Source organism: Pongo pygmaeus, chromosome 5 (assembly GCF_028885625.2).
Source record: "Pongo pygmaeus isolate AG05252 chromosome 5, NHGRI_mPonPyg2-v2.0_pri, whole genome shotgun sequence".
NCBI lineage: Eukaryota > Metazoa > Chordata > Mammalia > Primates > Hominidae > Pongo > Pongo pygmaeus.
In genome coordinates, this window is record NC_072378.2 from 84,727,489 (window position 1) to 84,745,463 (window position 17,975).

Sequence of the window (17,975 nt, forward strand, 5' to 3'; positions counted from 1 at the left end):
AATGTTTGATAGAATTCAGCAGTGAAGCCATCAGGTCCTGGGCCTTTCTTTACTGGGAGACTTTTTATTACAGCTTCAATCTCACTACTTGTTTTAGTCTGTTCAGATTTTGGATTTCTTCCTGGTTCAATCTTGATGGGTTGTATCTATGAATTTGTCTATTTCTTCTATATTTTCCATAGTTGCCCATAATGATCCTTTAAATCATCATGATCCTTTGAATTTGTGCAGTATCAGTTGTAATATCTTCTTTTCCATTTCTGATTTGATTTGGATCTTCCCTCTTTTTTTCTTAATTAGTCTGGCTAAAGGTTGGTCAATTTTGTTTAACTTTTTTAAAAAACAAATTTTTCATTTCATTGGTCTTTTGTATTTTTTTCATTTCAATTTCATGTATTTCTCCTCTGATGTTTATTCTTTTCTTCTACTAGTTTTGGGTTTGGTTTGCTCTTGCTTTTCTAACTCTTTAAGATACATTGTTAGACTGTTCATTTGAAATTTTTCCTCTTTTTTATTGTGGGCACTTACAGCTACAAACTTCCCTCTTAGTACTGCTTTTGCTGTATCCCATAGGTTTTGGTATGTTGTTTTTCCATTACCATTTGTTTCAAGGAATTTTTTTAATTTTCTCTTAATTTCTTCATTGACCCACTGGTCATTAAGGAGCATATTGTTTAAGTTCCATGTGTTAGTATAGTTTCCAAAATTCCTCTTGTTATTAATTTCTAGTTTTATTCCCTTGTGGTCAGAGAAGATGCTTGATATTATTTCAAGTTTTTGAATGCTTTAAGATTTGTTTGTGACCTAACATATGGTCCATCCTTGAGAATATCCATGTGCTGGGGAAAAGAATGTGTATTCTGCAGCTTTTGGATGAAATGTTCTGTAAATATCTATTAGATCCATCTGGTCTATAGTGCAGATTAAGTCTTATGTTTCTTTGTTGATTTTCTGTCTAGATTCGTCCAGTGCTGAAAGTGGGGTGTTAAAGTCTGTAGCTATTATTCTATTGGGGCCCATCTCTCTCTTTAGCTCTAATAATATTTCCTTTATATATCTGGGTACCTCAGTGTTGGGTGCATATATATTTGTAATTGTTATATCCTCATGTTGAATTGACCCCTTTATCATTATATAATGACCTTCGTTGTCTCTTCTTATAGCTTTGGTCTTGAAATCAATTTTGTTTGATATAAGTGTATCAATTCCTGCTCTTTTTTTTGACTCCATTGGTCTGGAATTATCTTTTTCCATTCCTTTATTTTCAGTCTATGTGTGTCTTTATAGGTGAAGTGTGTTACTTGTAAGAAACAGATCAAAGGGTCTTTTTTTTTTGTATTCATTCAGCCACTCTATGTCTTTTGATTGGGGAGATTAATCCATTTACATTCAATATTATTATTGATAAGTAAGGATTTACTCTTGCCCTGCCATTTTGTCATTTGTTTTCTGATTGTTTTATGATATTCTCTTTCTTCTTTCTTTCCTTCTTGTCTTCTTCTAGTGAAGGTGATTTTCTCTGATAATAAAATTTAGTTTCCTGCTTTTTATTTTTTGTGGATCCATTGTATGTTTTTTGTTTTGAGGTCACCATGAGGCTTGCAAATACTATTATCTTATAACCCATTATTTTAACCTGATAACAACACTATTTGCATAAACAAACAAGCAAAAAGAAAACTAATAAAAACTTATGCTTTAACTATGTCCCCCTGCTTGTTAACTTTTTGTTGTTTCTATTTATATCTTATTGAACTATGTCTTGAAAAGTTATTGTAGTTGTTACCTTTGATTAGTCCCTCATTTAGTCTTTCTACTTAGGATGAGTAGTTTACACACTGCAGTTAGAGGGTTATAATATTCTGTTTTTCGGTGTACTTACTATTACCAGTGAGTTTTGCACCATTGGGTGATTCTTTATTGTTCATTAAATCATTTTCTTTCTGATTGAAGTACCCCCTTTATGATTTTTGTAGAGCAGGTCTGGTGTTACTGAAGTCCTTCAGCTTTTGTTTGTCTGGGAAAGTCTTTATTTCCCCTTCATGTTTGAAGGATATTTTTGCCAGATTTACCATTCTAGGGTAAAGTTTTTTCCTTCAGCACTTTAAAAATGCCTTGCCACTCTCTTCTGCCCTATAAGGTTTCCATTGAAAGTCTGCTGCCAGTTGTATTGGAGTTCCATTATAATGCTATTTGTTTTTTTGTTTTTTTTTTCTCTTGCTGCTTTTAGGATCCTTTCTTTATCCTTGACCTTTGGGAGTTTTATTCTTAAATGCCTGGAGGTAGGCTTTTTTGGCTTAAATCTCCTTGGTGGTCTATAACCTTCTCATACTAAGATATTGATATAATTCTCTAGGTTTGGGAAGTTCTCTGTTATTATTCCTTTGAAGAAACTTTCTACTCGTATCTCTTTCTCTACCTCCCCTTTAAGACCAAAAACTCTTAGATTTGTCCTTTTGGCACTATTTTCTAGATCTTCTAGGTGTGTTTCAGGGTTGTTGTTGTTGTTGTTGTTTGTCTCCTCTCACTGTGTATTTCTAACTAGACTGCCTTCAAGCTCACCAATTATTTATTCTGCTTGACCAGTTCTGCTACTAAAGGACTCTGATGCATTCTTCTGTATGACAATTGCATTTTTCAGCTGCAGAATTTCTGCTTGATTCTTTTTAATTATTTCAATCTTTGTTAAATTTATCTAATATAATTCTGAATTCCTACTCTGTGTTATCTTGAATTTCTTTGAGTATCTTCAACACAGCTATTTTGAATTCTCTATCTGAAATGTCACATATGTCTATTTCTCCAGGATTGCTCCCTAGTGCCTTATTTAGTTCTTTTGGTGAGGTCATGTTTTCCTGGATGGTGTTGTTGCTAGTAGATATTCTTCAACGTTTGGTCATTGAAGAGTTAGGTATTTATTGTAGTTTTCACTGTCTGGACTTTTTTGTAGCCATCCTTCTTGGGAAGGCTTTCCAGATATTTGAAAGGACTTGAGTGCTGTGATCTAAGCTGTACCTGCTTTAGGGGGCACCCCCCAAGCCCAGTAACTCTGGTTCCTGCAGACTCGTAGAGGTACCACCTTGATGGTCTTGGACAAGATCCAGGAGAATTCTCTGGATTACCAGGCAGAATATTCTCTTCCTTTACTTTCTCCCAAACATACAGAGTCAGTCTCTCTCTCTCTCTCTCCCTCCCTCCCTCCATCCCTCCCCCACCCCTCTCTTTTCTGAGCTACCTAAAGCTGGGGGTGGAGTGAAACAAGCACCCCTGTGGCCACCACCAGAACAGTGTGTGGGTCAGAACTGAAGCTAGCACAGGGGTCTCTCTCAAGGCCTGCTGTAACTACTTCCTGGCTATTGTCTCTCTTTGCTCAAGAACCTGGGGTTTTACAATAAGCAGGTGGCAAAGCTAGCCAGGCCTGTGTCCTTCTCTTCAGGGCAGTGAGGTCCCTTAATCCCTGGGTGGTTCCAGAAGTGTTGTCCAGGACTCGGGGACTAGAGTCAAAAGCCTGAGAAGTCTACCTGATGTTCTACTGTATTGCAGCTGAGCTGGCACTTAAACCACATGACACAATCCTTCCCACTTTTTCTTACCCATTTCAAAGGCTGAGGAACCTCACCCTATAGCCACCACCACTCCAGGCCATGAAGAGTACTTCCAGACTACTGTTGATGTTCCCTAAAGGTACTGTTCCATCTTTATGTCCACATGTACCCTATGCTTAGCTCCCACTTATAAATGGCACTCAAAATTTTCACTGCCCTGTGCATTCGCATGTCCATGAATGACCATGAAAGCACCACAGGCATTGATTTAGGTGTTACAAATAAATTTTAGCAAATGGGAAAATTTGCTAATACGGGATCCACAAATAATGAGCATCAATTGTATATCAATTAGTTGATTACTGATTAAGTTAGCTAATGGTTAATGTATGAGAAAATTCCTTGATAAACAATAAAATGTTAGAAAATTGTCTAAGCTCCTTGACTATGCTAGTCATCTTCGATTCTTTCAACATTAGCAAAATGACCACAATATCATAGACTCTCTATAAGAAATTGTTGAGTGAATGAATAATGCATGTGACCTATGCCTCAAGCTTCTGACAATCTCCATAGGGAAGCATCGCAAAAACACACGAGAAGTCACACAGAGTTAGGGGATAATACAAGGCAGTGGTTGAAGATATTCTGAGCCCAATTTCTCATTTCAGATACTAAATTCTGAATTACTTGATTCTTTCCATTCTTGGATCATGGTTGTACAGTCTGTGGTACCTAAAAGGAAGTATTCGCACCTGATTTGCCTAGGTGGCACGGATACTTGAGTAAGCTAAAAGTGAAGGCCACATCTTCACCTCTGGCAGGAACCAGAGAAAAGCATATTCACAAGAAAGACCCCAAGCCCCTTTAGCACCATACTCACTTTGTAGCCCTCCCCACACATCACTTCCTCTGTCTCAAAAATTTTCCCAATTCTTTTACCAGCTGTAAACTGCCAAAAACCAAAATGTCAGGTTTCTTTTCTATAGACTGTTAGGTTAAAATAACTTTCCCTTCCTGACTCCCTCTTTGCTTAGCAAATCTTCTTATTGGTTTTCAATCTTTTCTTTCAAAACTGTCATAACTGGAGCTTCTCTACAGCTTGATAGTTACAATCAGGCAGGCAGCAAATTGCCAGACAAAGAAAGGGTTTTATAACATCCAAGACACATATGCAAGAAGAACTTCTCAAATTGGGAAAGAACAGAAACTAAAATTTGGCCCACAGCTGATTTGTTCCCTAGATAATTTTCTTATTCTTTTATCCAGAACTGCTTTTCCAACTATAGAATTTACTCTCCTTCCACCCTAACCTTGCCCCTAAGTTGAAATTCTGCAGGTTTTGTTTCTTTGACTCTTGGGACACTACTTTAAAATTTGAAAACTGAAAAGTTGATACCATTCTTTGTACTAAATGTCTAAGGTAGAATCTTTGTCTCATTTGTTTAATGTGTCCTTGTTAAAAATTACATTGTGCAGAACAGTAACTTTTAATTTTACTTATTTATAAGATTCAGATTAATTATAGATTTATTTATTCCTCCTCCTCTTTTTTGCCTTTTCTAGTCAGTATCATCAAAAGTAAAGGAACAAAATCACCAGCTACCGTGTTAACTACCATCATTTGATCCTCTAAATTCAGAACTCCAGAGCAATGAAAGACTATGTGTTCTTAAGTTTAGCATAGACAAATACCAATGCTCACCTATTCCTCTCCATGAAACCTCCTCTATAAGAATTATTTTGTCATTACTTAAGAAAGAAGGAGGAGAAGGAGGAGGAAAAGTAGAAGAAAGAAGAAGAGTTCGAGAAGCAGCAGGAGGAAAAGGTGGAATAAGACAAACAAAAATATGGAAGGCCAGGTATAGTGACTCATACCTGTAATCACAACACTTTGGGAGGCCAAGGCAGGAGGATGTCTTGAGGCCAGGAGTTCAAGATCAGCCTTGGCAACATAAAAAGACTCCATGTCTACAAAAAATAAAAAATATATATAAATTAGCCATTCATGGTGGCACATGCCTATAATCCTAGCTACTCAGGAGGCTGAGACAGGAAGATCACTTAAACCTAGAGGTTTGAGGCTACAGTGAACTATGATTGAGCCACTGCACTCCAGCCTGGGTGACAGAGTAAGGCCTCCATCTTTAAAAATAAATAAATAAAAATGTGGAATTAACAAAGCAGATGCATGATAGATAGTTGACCTTGGAAAGGCGTAAGGCAGATAGAAAATCTCTGACTTCATCCAATTTATAGTGTAGAACACCCTGAAGTCTCAAGAATTGAAGATATCAGATATTTCTAGAAGGGACATAAGGAGTAAGAGACACAAACTGGAGAACTGGCTGAACGTCTATTCGGAACATGATTAACGCCCTTCTCCTTCCTCACGTCAGCAATAGACTGGAGCTTTATTTTCTGAAGAAGGTAAAACAGAAGTTTCTGCACCAGGAACACCAGATACAATTAAGAGCAGGTAATGCTGAAAGCAAACAGGGAGATTAAGAAAAACCTTATGTACTGATGGCTGAAAATACCAACTCTCTGTCCCTATTTGGCTGTCATGATACTGGCAGCCAGGTATATAAACTCTAGACTGAAGACTGATACACACTTCCCCGGGAAATGAAACCATCTCAAGAGAAAAGACTTCAAGATACTAATATCAGGGTTTCCCAAGCAAACAATTCAGTAGTCACTCTACAGTAGAACCTTCAACAAGATCCCTCAAAACTGAGATTGGAAACTATTATTCTAAGTGAAGTAACTCAGGAATGGAAAACCAAACATCATATGTTCTCACGGATACGTGGGAGCTAAGCTATGAGGATGCAAAGGCATAAGAATGATACAATGGACTTTGGGGACTTGAGAACAAGAGTGGGAGGGGAGCAAGGGATAAAAGACTACAAATTGTGGTGCAATGTGTACTGCTTAGGTTATGCGTGCACCAAAATCTCACAAATTACCACTGAAGAACTTACTCATGTAACTAAATACCACCTGTACCCCAATAACTTATGGAAAATTTTAAAAATGCCATGGGAGCAAAGAGAAAAGATTAATAATCTATTTTCAGTGGTTAGTAGAGGTCATGAGACTAAATTATGAATAGTCAAACCTACAATTTTGTTAGAACCAGAAGATTAAGTTTTAAACTCATCATTATTTTCATATTTCTCACATTTTCTACATAATGCAGAAAGCTTCCCTAGACTCTAAGCTTGAGCTTCAGGTGATGTAAATTAATTCTTTCAGTCTACCTGGCTAGCTATCAAAGAAGATTCTGCCTTTTCATTAGTTCATTACTCCTACTTTAGAAGCTGCTAATGAATTGATTTTTTTAATGAACCTGAAGATATTGAACACATATAAGAAAACCTTTAATATTAATGCCAGTGCATTTGGTTTTTCATTCATAAGAAGGAGAAAATGGGGGCTGAACTCCCCCTTTTATAACAGCATCAATCCCACTCATGAGCACTCAGCCACCTCTAATGTCCCATGTCTTAATATTGTCACAATGATTATTAGATTTCAACATGAGTTTTGGAGGGAACAAACATTCAAACCATAGCAGACAGAAAGCAGAATCAGGAACATGATCTAGAAGTGACTTCTCTCTGTACTCTCTCCAAGGTTCCCTTGCAACGCTAAGATACATAGTAAAGACTGTCACACACTCTTGGAATATTTGGGAAAATAAATAATCTTAGAATTCTCTGCTTTTTCTGCCTCACTTGGGCATCAGTCTGCCTCAACATGCTGTAGCCCAAACTCTCTTCAATTTCCCACTTACCTCCTTTCTAGTATTGTCTACTCTCTGTGTGATGTGTAACTCCAACATGCTAGGGTAAGGTGGGGGTGGGAGCAAAATCAAAGGGGTGAGAAAAGAGGAATGAAAGGTGATATGTGATGCACAATAGAAATTGTTTCTCCTGGGTAACTACATGGGCTTAAGTTTGTAGATATAATTTTGATTATTATGAATAACAAAGAAGAATAAAAATACTTGCTTCATCTTTGCTGCATTTTGGACATATTTTAGGCATTGATGCCTCAGCTTATAATGTAAAATGAATTTATAGACAATTTTTATACAACAATGATACAAATTTTATTTTTTGTCTACAAAGATGAAATTTTTTCAAGGGAATAACCTTGGCATGTCCCAGGCTCAGACTGAATTTCCAAGTGGACTATCAGTAAGTCAACAACTTCCTGAGCATGTGCTGTGTATAGAGATGGGCCTGTACCAGCAATATTTATGAAATTAAAAGAAATAGATAAAGAGCTTGGGACCAAATAAAAAAGCAGATCAAAAGCAAATTTGCAGCATCTACAAAAGTAAAAATGAGCAAAACTTAAATGTATATATGATCAACATATTTTTTCAACTTTTATTATTTTCCACACATATACACATAACAGTCTCAGTTACACATAGAAATAAGTAAGAATTATAGTGGGGGGGAGTAGTAATTAAAGTGGCCTCTAAGCATCTTCTTACCTAGTAATTCTCCTTTACCTCTGATATAAGAATCTAATAGAATAATTCACTATTTAAATACTATGCATTGGCTAAGATCGTACTTTTCTAATGAAATGGCATATACTAAATGCTCAATAAATATTAGATTCTCTACCACCAGTATTTGTTGTAGATTCTTTCTGTTTTACTTGATATTACTGGATAGTATCCAGAATGCTTGGAATGTTGACACCACTCCTACATTCTAGACATGGAAAACAAAGGATCTCTGTTTCCAAGGACAGACACTACGGATAGAATTTTTTTCTTCCATGGAACGATAATCATTTTAGTACAGAAAAATAGAGTATTTGGCCAGAGTTACAAATGAATCCTGACCTAAATTTATTGGATTGAGAAATGAGCCTTCCTGGTTATTTTGCCCATGAAGAGAAAAACAATCAAAACAAAATAAGATGAAACTACTTAGTGGAGGCAAGACTTCTGGAATAGCAGAGTCGGGACCTCCAGAAATCCATTCTTCTATGAAAGTCATGAAAATACTGGCAAAACTATCAAAACCAACTTTTTTGATCTCTGGAAAGTGATCAAAGGCTTACAACATCTGAAGAACTGAAAAACTGCTGAACTTGATAAGAAGACCAGGGACAATAAAGTTTTTACTTGGGTTACTCCCATCTACCCCCTCCTCAGTTCCATGGCAGGCCTTGAAATCCACAAGCCTAACAGTCACCAGAGAGGCAGACAGGGTTTGGAGCTCCTGAAAAAATCCTACTGCCAAACCACGGTTACTTTTTCACCTGACTCACAGTTCCCTAGAGTAGCCTCATCCACAGGGTATTGTCTATTTGACCAGACTCAGAGCTCGGCTCCACAGGAAAAGCTTTGACCCCAGGGCACTGAGGAAACTAATCAGCTTCAATTTTTTAAACTTCCATTTGACAAAGGATGTTTTACCAGCTGGAGCAAATAAAAGCCTGGAAAAAAATATATATGGAAGATCTAGAGAATAAGGTTTCTATAGATGGCTTTGAAAAGTTCTGACATATTCCTAGGGATCTAGAAGACCATGCACATGTGCAGACCATGCTTATGTCCAAAGAAATAATAGAGGCAGGAAACAGAGACATTCTAGGCAGAAAATGTTGGGGTCCCTGGCAAGGGGCCCAACTTCAAGCCTGGAACCACAGCCTGAAGTGAGAACTTTGCATCTCCATTTTTCCTGCCAGAATGTGGCCTTTTCCAAAACCACCTCTAGCCTGATCCACCCCCATCCTGTACTCATAAAAACAACAGGCTCCACTGATAGAGACCAGAGAAGGGGATAAGAGAATAACAGCTGAATGTCAGAGAGAAGCAGTTTAGCTTCAGAGGGGTGGCTTGACGGCAGGAATTTGGAGAAAAGTCCAGCGAGAGACAGCCAGACTTCAGGGGAAGAATACCTTCCCACTGTATCCCCTTTCCAGCTCCCCTTCCTGCTGAAAGTTACTTCTGTTGGCAATAAAATCCCCTGCATTTGCCAGTGTATGACAAAAGTAGAGTTAGTAAACTAATATATTGAGTATACTTTGTGTTAAAATTCATAGGAAAGACTGTTCTTAAAAACACCATCTTTCTTGTGGAAAGAAAATTGTTAAAATCTCTAAGCATTACAGATGCTTATACCTGTTCACTGAGTTGATAGAGGTAGGAAGGGGAAGGGTTCTAGGTCAGACTGTTTCTTGTTTAGAAGACACTTTCAAATTACAGCTTTTGTCATATATGTGTACCATTTATTCAATGCTACTGTGTATATAGTGGAAAACTTATGTCCTATTTGAAACATCTAGTCTTTCTAGATGTTTAAAAGCATACAACATATGTTAAAAGTAAACGGCTAAAGTATTTTTTGTTATTTCATACAATCAGTTAGATTTGGGAATAGCATTGTTAAACTTGATGTCTTAGAGAGTATGCTGACTATTTACTAAGCAGTGGCAGGTAGGGGAAAGAGAAGGGTTCTGTGCCTATGAGTTAGATTAGTTCAGATGGTCTAACCACTGTTCTGTGTGTGCATTTTAATTAATATTGTGTTTTAAAGGGTAAACAAGTCCTAAATCTCAAAGTATGTTAAAAGTAGAGATAGTAAAATAATTCCTTTATAAATATTCTTTTGTTAGTTTTTAGGAAGGGCTGTCTTGTGGGAGTGGACGTTTGTTAATCCACCTCTTGTAGCTAGATGTAACTCTGTATTTAGTCACTGGAATGTTGGAAGAGGAAGAAGAGGAAGGGTAAAGGGAAGAGCAGTTTGCTTATACCTCCATATCTAGAAGATGGTTTTAGATTACAACTGTAGGTCTCTATGTGCATTTCTACTAAAGTGCGTGTGTTTATTATGGACAAAGTTCATTGTTTTGCAACATCTAACCTATGGATGTCCTGAGGTGACAATGTACGATAAAAAATAGAGCTAGTGAATTGGCCAATTTATAACTATCTTTTGGCTATACTTTATAGAAAAGATGAATCTTGGACATGGAATTGTTAAACCACCTCTGACCAGTGTATGTCAGAACTTGTTAATTAGGTTAGCAGCAGAGGGGCAGGAGGAAGTATAAAGGCAGAGACATATGTAGATGTGTTTATATTTACTTTTTGACAATAGCCATCCATGTATGCACATCTCTTTAGGCTGTACTGCAGGAATACATTAAGTAATTCAATGGAAACATACCTCCTTGTTAATATTTTAATGTTATAGATCTGATCATGAATTCTCTTAAAAACAATATACTTAGTGTACTCTGCTGCTTTCTGTTTAATTTTAAATTGAGCATTAAGGGAAGGCTGGTTTGAGGTAACTCTGCCAATACTTTTATCTAGAGACCTGTTGTGATTTTTGTTTTCTGTGAAATTTTTGTACCAGGAAAGGTGGGATTACATTTTTTTCTAACAAATTGAGTTGGTATAGTATATTTTTGATTATCAAAACACAGTAAACATTCACAATGTTTGAAAAAGTATGATACATATTGTACAATCTCAATCTCATAAAATTTGGATGTTGTATCTATAAACACACAGGACCTAGATGGATACATCAAACTGTAAACCGCTTGTGACTGTGAATAATTTTGTTCTTTGATTCTGATGTCTTTCAGTTTCCTATACTGCACATATTAACTTTTAAAAAGTTAAGGATTTTTTAAATAAATAAATACATACAAGAAAATTCCAATTTTCAGGGAAGAAAAAGAAAGATACATATAAAGAAACAGGGATGTATAGTCCATACATGAAGGGAGATGGTAACAGAAATTAGCTTTGAGGAGTCCCCAGATGTTGACTAACTAGACAAAAACTTTAAAGCAGCTATTATAAATATGTTTAAAGAATTAAAGAAAAAACCGCGTTTCAGGAATTAGAGGAAATTATCACAACTATGTCTTATCAAATAGATAATATCAATAAAGAGGTAGAAATTATAAAAATGTTAAACTCAAATAAAAATTTTGGAGTGAATAAATAAATAACTGAAATGAAAATAGAAATCATTACAGGGTTTTAACAACAGACTTGAGCTATTAGAGCAAATAATTTGTAAACTTGAAGATAGGTTAATAAAGATTACCTAGTCTAGGAAACAGAAGAAAAATGAATGAATAAAAGCGAACAGGCCAGGCGCGGTGGCTCACACCTGTAATCCCAGCACTTTGGGAGGCCGAGGCGGGTGGATCACGAGGTCAGGAGATTGAGACCATCCTTGCTAACATGGTGAAAGCCTGCCTCTACTAAAAATACAAAAAATTAGCTGGGCATGGTGGTGGACGCCTGTAGTCCCAGCAACTCGGGAGGCTGAGGCAGGAGAATGGCGTGAGCCCGGGAGGCGGAGCTTGCAGTGAGCTGAGATTGTGCCTCTGCACTCCAGCCTGGGTGACAGAGCAAGACTCCGTCTCAAGAAAAAAAAAAAAAAGCGAACAGAGCCTCAGGGACCTGTGAGATACCATTAATGTAACAACATATGCATAATAGATGTCTGAAAGAGAGGGGGAAACGGGCAAGCGTAAACAAGTATTTGATGAAATAGCGATCTAAAATTTCCCAGTTTTGATGAAAAACATTAATTCATACATGCAAGAATCACAACAAAATTTCAGTAGAATAAGTTCAAAGAGATTCTCACCTAGATATATTATGGTCAAACTTTGAAAAGTCAAAAACAAAGAGAAAAACTTCCTCAGAATTCCTTCAAACAATTTCTCCTCATTGGCCAGAACTAGACACATTCTAATAAGAGTAGCACCAAAATTGGCTTGGGCCACTTTTAGTTTACCTCTTGGGTTTGCAAATAAGCTTGACCACCTCAGAAACTTATGCAAGAAGGAATGATACCTGAATAAGCCCAAGATTCTGCTAGGAAGGAACAAAGTTGGGTGGCTCTGAGGTAGGTAGCCAATAGTGTCTGCCATTGAGAAGTTTATTGAATTTGATTTGGATTCTCATTAGATGGTTTTTATCTTCAAAGTCTTTGTCTTTTCTCTTACTCTTTTCCCGCATTCTGCTCTATCTCATCCGCCCACCACTACAGCCAAATAAACTATTTTTAGTTACAAATATCAGGCTGATGTCTCTTTGTGCAAAGGCCTGCTGCAGCTCTGAATTAATTTGTGTCACAACCATCACAAAACTGTGGACTTCAAAACTCTATTGGCTGCTTCTTAATGCTTTCCACCTACTTATTCTCTTTCTCAGTAACACAAGGGTTCAGACTGTATATTTAAGCCAAACTAAACTTACTGACCACTGTCTTTACACACAAATTTCTGGCTACCATTTCTGAGATTTTATATAGCTAGGTCATTCTCCTCATGGCACCCTTCAGATCACAGATGCCCAATAAATGCATATGTGCAGAAAGAATGGAAACTGAGGTAACTGGACTTACCAACTGCTCAAATTCAGTGCTTCATGCATTTCAGTATGACAGGCCCTGGAGATAAAATAGTGAGAAAGCAGGCCTGGCTCTTAGATTCCTGTGTCCTTCAGGCAGAGAGAGGAGGGGAGGGAGAGGTGTCAAAGCTGAATAACTTTTGGGACAACATGGATCAATCTAGAGGATGTTATGCTAAGTGAAATAAGCCAGATACAGAAAGACAAGTACTGCATGACCTCACTCATACGTAAAAATCTTAAAAAGTTGGGCTCAAAGCAAAGAGTAAAACGGTGGTTACCAGAGGCAAGTGGGGAGTCAGGGGTGAGGAAAGGGGAGATGATGGTCAAATGGACACAAAGTTTCAGTTAGACAGAGGAAAAAGTTTTAGAGATCTATTGCATAGCATGGTAACCATATTTAATAATAATGTACTGAATATTTTAAAATTGTTAGAAGAATAGATTTCAAATATTCTCACTATAAAAATTTATAAGTAGGTGAGGTGATGTATATGTTAATTAGCTTGATTTACTCTTTATAAAGTGTATGGATATATCAAAATATCACATTGTATCCCACAATTATATGTAATTGTTTCTCAAGTAAAAATTTTTTTAAAAAGGTGTGATATCCAGAATCTACAAGAAACTTAAACAAATTTACAAGAAAAAAAAAACCCATCAAAAGGTGGGTGAAGGATATGAACAGACACTTTTCAAAATAAGACATTTATGTAGCCAACAAACATGAAAAAAAGCTCATCATCACCCGTCATTAGAGAAATGAAAATCAAAACTACAATGAGATACCATCTCACACCAGTTAGAATAGCAATCATTAAAAAGTCAGGAAACAACAGACGCTGGAGAGGATGTAGAGAAATAGGAACACTTTTACACTGTTGGTGAGAATGTAAATTAGTTCAACCATTGTAGAAGACAGTGTGGCGATTCTTCAAGAATCTAGAACTAGAAATACCATTTGACCCAGTGATCCCATTACTGGGTATATACCCAAAGGATTATAAATCATTCTACTATAAAGACACATGCACATGTATGCTTATTGCAGCACTATGCACAGTAGCAAAGACTTGGAACCAACCCAAATGCCCATCAATGATAGACTGGATAAAGAAAATGTGGCACATATACACCATGGAATACTATGCATTCATAAAAAACAATGAGTTCATGTCCTTTGCAGGGACATGGACAAAGCTGGAAACCATCAGTCTCAGCAAACTAACACAGGAACAGAAAACCAAACACCGCATGTTCTCAGTCATAAGTGGGAGTTGAACAATGAGAACACATGGACACAGGGAGGGGAACTTCATATACTGGGGCCTGTTGGGATGTGGGAGGCTAGGGGAGAGAAAGAATTAGAACAAATACCTAATGCATGTGGGGCTTAAAACTTAGATGATGGGTTGATAGGTGCAGCAAACTACCATGGCTCATGTATACCTACGTAACAAACTTGCAAATTCTGCACATATATCCTAGAACTTCAAGTGAAATAATAAAAAAACTGAATGACTAAGAGAACACTTATCCTGTATAAATAGGAAAGTGAAGAGAATGATCTGGCATGGAATGGCATATTATAAACTTAGTTTTGCCTTTGTTGCATCTGAAATGACAGGACACATACAGTTGGAACAATCCCTCCAGAAGGTTTCATTGTATATATGTGTACATGCATAAATACGTTACTCTGGATATCATTACAACCACCACCAGCATTCTTGTTATTATCATCATAAATAACATTTCTCCCAACACTTCTAAGAGCCAGGCTGTGGGCTAAAAGCTACATACGGATATATGCAATTGCTTATAGGTATCATCAATTCATTTCTTCATAGGTGATTATCTTGTGAGATTGTAACATCTCATTCTATGATTATATTAATTAAAGTTCCTTTAAGGTAAACACCATATCTAAGCTTTCTTTTATGTGCAACAGCATATGTGGAAGAGAGTCCTGTTGAATAAAAAATTGTCATTGGCATGGAGTATGAACAGCCTCATTGCAGAGGGATGGTGAAATTAAAGGGGAAAGTAAGAAAGGTGAATGGAGTCTTCATCAAACAGCAGAGAAGTCATTACAATATCACTAACATAAAATAAGAACTCAGGCAGAGGTCCCCAACCCTTTTGATACAAATGACTAGTTTCATGGAAAACAATTTTTTCATGGGCCAGGGGGTGGGGGATGATTTCTGGATGATGCAAGCAAATTACATTTACCATGTACTTTATTTCTATTATTATTACATTGGAATATATAATGAAATAATTATACAACTCATCCTAATCTAGAATCAGTTGGACTCCTGAGCTTGTTTTCCTGCAACTAGAAGGTCCCATTTGGGAGTGATGGAACATAGTGACAGATCATCTGAAAAGCCCATCGGGATGGAAAGGCCATCAGACTAACAGCAGATTTCTCTCCAGAAACCCTACAAGCCAGAAGAGAGTGGGGACCAATATTCAACATTAAAAAAACAAAACAAAACCAAAAATTAACAAAAAACTTTCCTTTAAAAATGATATCACGGGGGGGAGGAGCCAAGATGGCCGCATAGGAACAGCTCCAGTCTACAGCTCCCAGAGTGAACAACGCAGAGGACGGGTGATTTCTGCATTTCTATCTGAGGTGCCGTGTTCATCTCACTAGGGAGTGCCAGACAGTGGGCGCAGGTCAGTGGGTGAGTGCACCATGCGCCAACCGAAGCAGGGGCGAGGCATTGCCTCACTCAGGAAGTGCAAGGGGTCAGGGAGTTCCCTTTCCAGGGGTGACAGACGGCACCTGGAAAGTCGGGCCACTCCCACCCGAATACTGTGCTTTTCCGACGGGCTTAGGAAACGGTGCCTCAGGAGAGTATAGCCCGTACCTGGCTCAGAGGGTCCTACACCCATGGAGTCTCGCTGATTGCTAGCACAGCAGTCTGAGATCAAACAGCAAGTCGGCAGCGAGGCTGGGGGAGGGGCGCCCGCCATTGCCCAGGCTCGCTTAGGTAAACAAAGCAGCCTGGAAGCTTGAACTGGGTGGAGCCCACCACAGCTCAAGGAGGCCTGCCTGCCTCTGTAGGTTCCAACTCTGGGGGCAGGGCACAGACAAACAAAAAGACAGCAGTAACCTCTGCAGACTTAAATGTCCCTGTCTGACAGCTTTGAGGAGAGCCGCGGTTCTCCCAGCACGCAACTGGAGATCTGAGAACGGGCTGACTGCCTCCTCAAGTGGGTCCCTGACCCCTGACCCCCGAGCAGCCTCACTGGGAGGCACCCTCCAGCAGGGGCAGACTGACACCTCACTGCTGGGTACTCCAACAGACCTGCAGCTGAGGGTCCTGTCTGTTAGAAGGAAAACTAACAGAAAGGACATCCACACCAAAAACCCATCTGTACATCACCATCATCAAAGACCAAAAGTAGATAAAACCACAAAGATGGGGAAAAAACAGAGCAGAAAAACTGGAAACTCTAAAAAGCAGAGTACCTCCCCTCCTCCAAAGGAATGCAGTTCCTCACCAGCAACGGAACAAAGCTGGACGGAGAATGACTTTGACGAGCTGAGAGAAGAAGGCTTCAGACGATCAAATTACTCCGAGCTACGGGAGGATATTCAAACCAAAGGCAAAGAAGTTGAAAACTTTGAAAAAAATTTAGAAGAATGTATAACTAGAATAACCAATACAGAGAAGTGCTTAAAGGAGCTGATGGAGCTGAAAATCAAGGCTCGAGAACTACGTGAAGAATGCAGAAGCCTCAGGAGCCGATGCGACCAAATGGAAGAAAGGGTATCAGCCCTGGAAGATGAAATGAATGAAATGAAGCGAGAAGGGAAGTTTAGAGAAAAAAGAATAAAAAGAAATGAGCAAAGCCTCCAAGAAATGTGGGACTATGTGAAAAGACCAAATCTACGTCTGATTGGTGTACCTGAAAGTGACGGGGAGAATGGAAACAAGTTGGAAAACACTCTGCAGGATATAATCCAGGAGAACTTCCCCAATCTAGCAAGGCAGGCCAACATTCAGATTCAGGAAATACAGAGAACACCACAAAGATACTCCTCGAGAAGAGCAACTCCAAGACACATAATTGTCAGATTCACCAAAGTTGAAATGGAGGAAAAAATGTTAAGGGCAGCCAGAGAGAAAGGTCGGGTTACCATCAAAGGGAAGCCCATCAGACTAACAGCGGATCTCTCGGCAGAAACCCTACAAGCCAGAAGAGAGTGGGGGCCAATATTCAACATGCTGAAAGAAAAGAATTTTCAATCCAGAATTTCATATCCTGCCAAACTAAGCTTCATAAGTGAAGGAGAAATAAAATACTTTACAGACAAGCAAATGCTGAGAGATTTTGTCACCACCAGGCCTGCCCTAAAAGAGCTCCTGAAGGAAGCGCTAAACATGGAAAGGCACAACCGGTACCAGCCACTGCAAAATCATACCAAAATGTAAAGACCATCGAGACTAGGAAGAGACTGCATCAACTAACGAGCAAAATAACCAGCTAACATCATATTGACAGGATCAGATTCACACATAACAATATCAACTTTAAGTGTAAATAGACTAAATGCTCCAATTAAAAGACACAGACTGGCAAATTGGATAAAGACTCAAGACCCATCAGTGTGCTGTATTCAGGAAACCCAACTCACGTGCAGAGACACACATAGGCTCAAAATAAAAGGATGGAGGAATATCTACCAAGCAAATGGAAAACAAAAAAAGGCAGGGGTTGCAATCCTAGTCTCTGATAAAACAGACTTTAAACCAACAAAGATCAAAAGAGACAAAGAAGGCCATTACATAATGGTAAAGGGATTAATTCAACAAGAAGAGCTAACTATCCTAAATATATATGCACCCAATACAGGAGCACCCAGATTCATAAAGCAAGTCCTGAGTGACCTACAAAGAGACTTAGACTCCCACACATTAATAATGGGAGACTTTAACACCCCACTGTCAACATTAGACAGATCAACGAAACAGAAAATCAAC

At 38.3% G+C, this 17,975-nt stretch overlaps 1 pseudogene; it reads left to right on the forward strand.

Moving 5' to 3' along the window:
* Nucleotides 1-5,912: 5,912 nt before the first annotated feature.
* LOC134739785 (importin subunit alpha-3-like) overlaps nucleotides 5,913-17,975 on the forward strand; it is a 118,831-nt pseudogene continuing 106,768 nt past the window's right edge.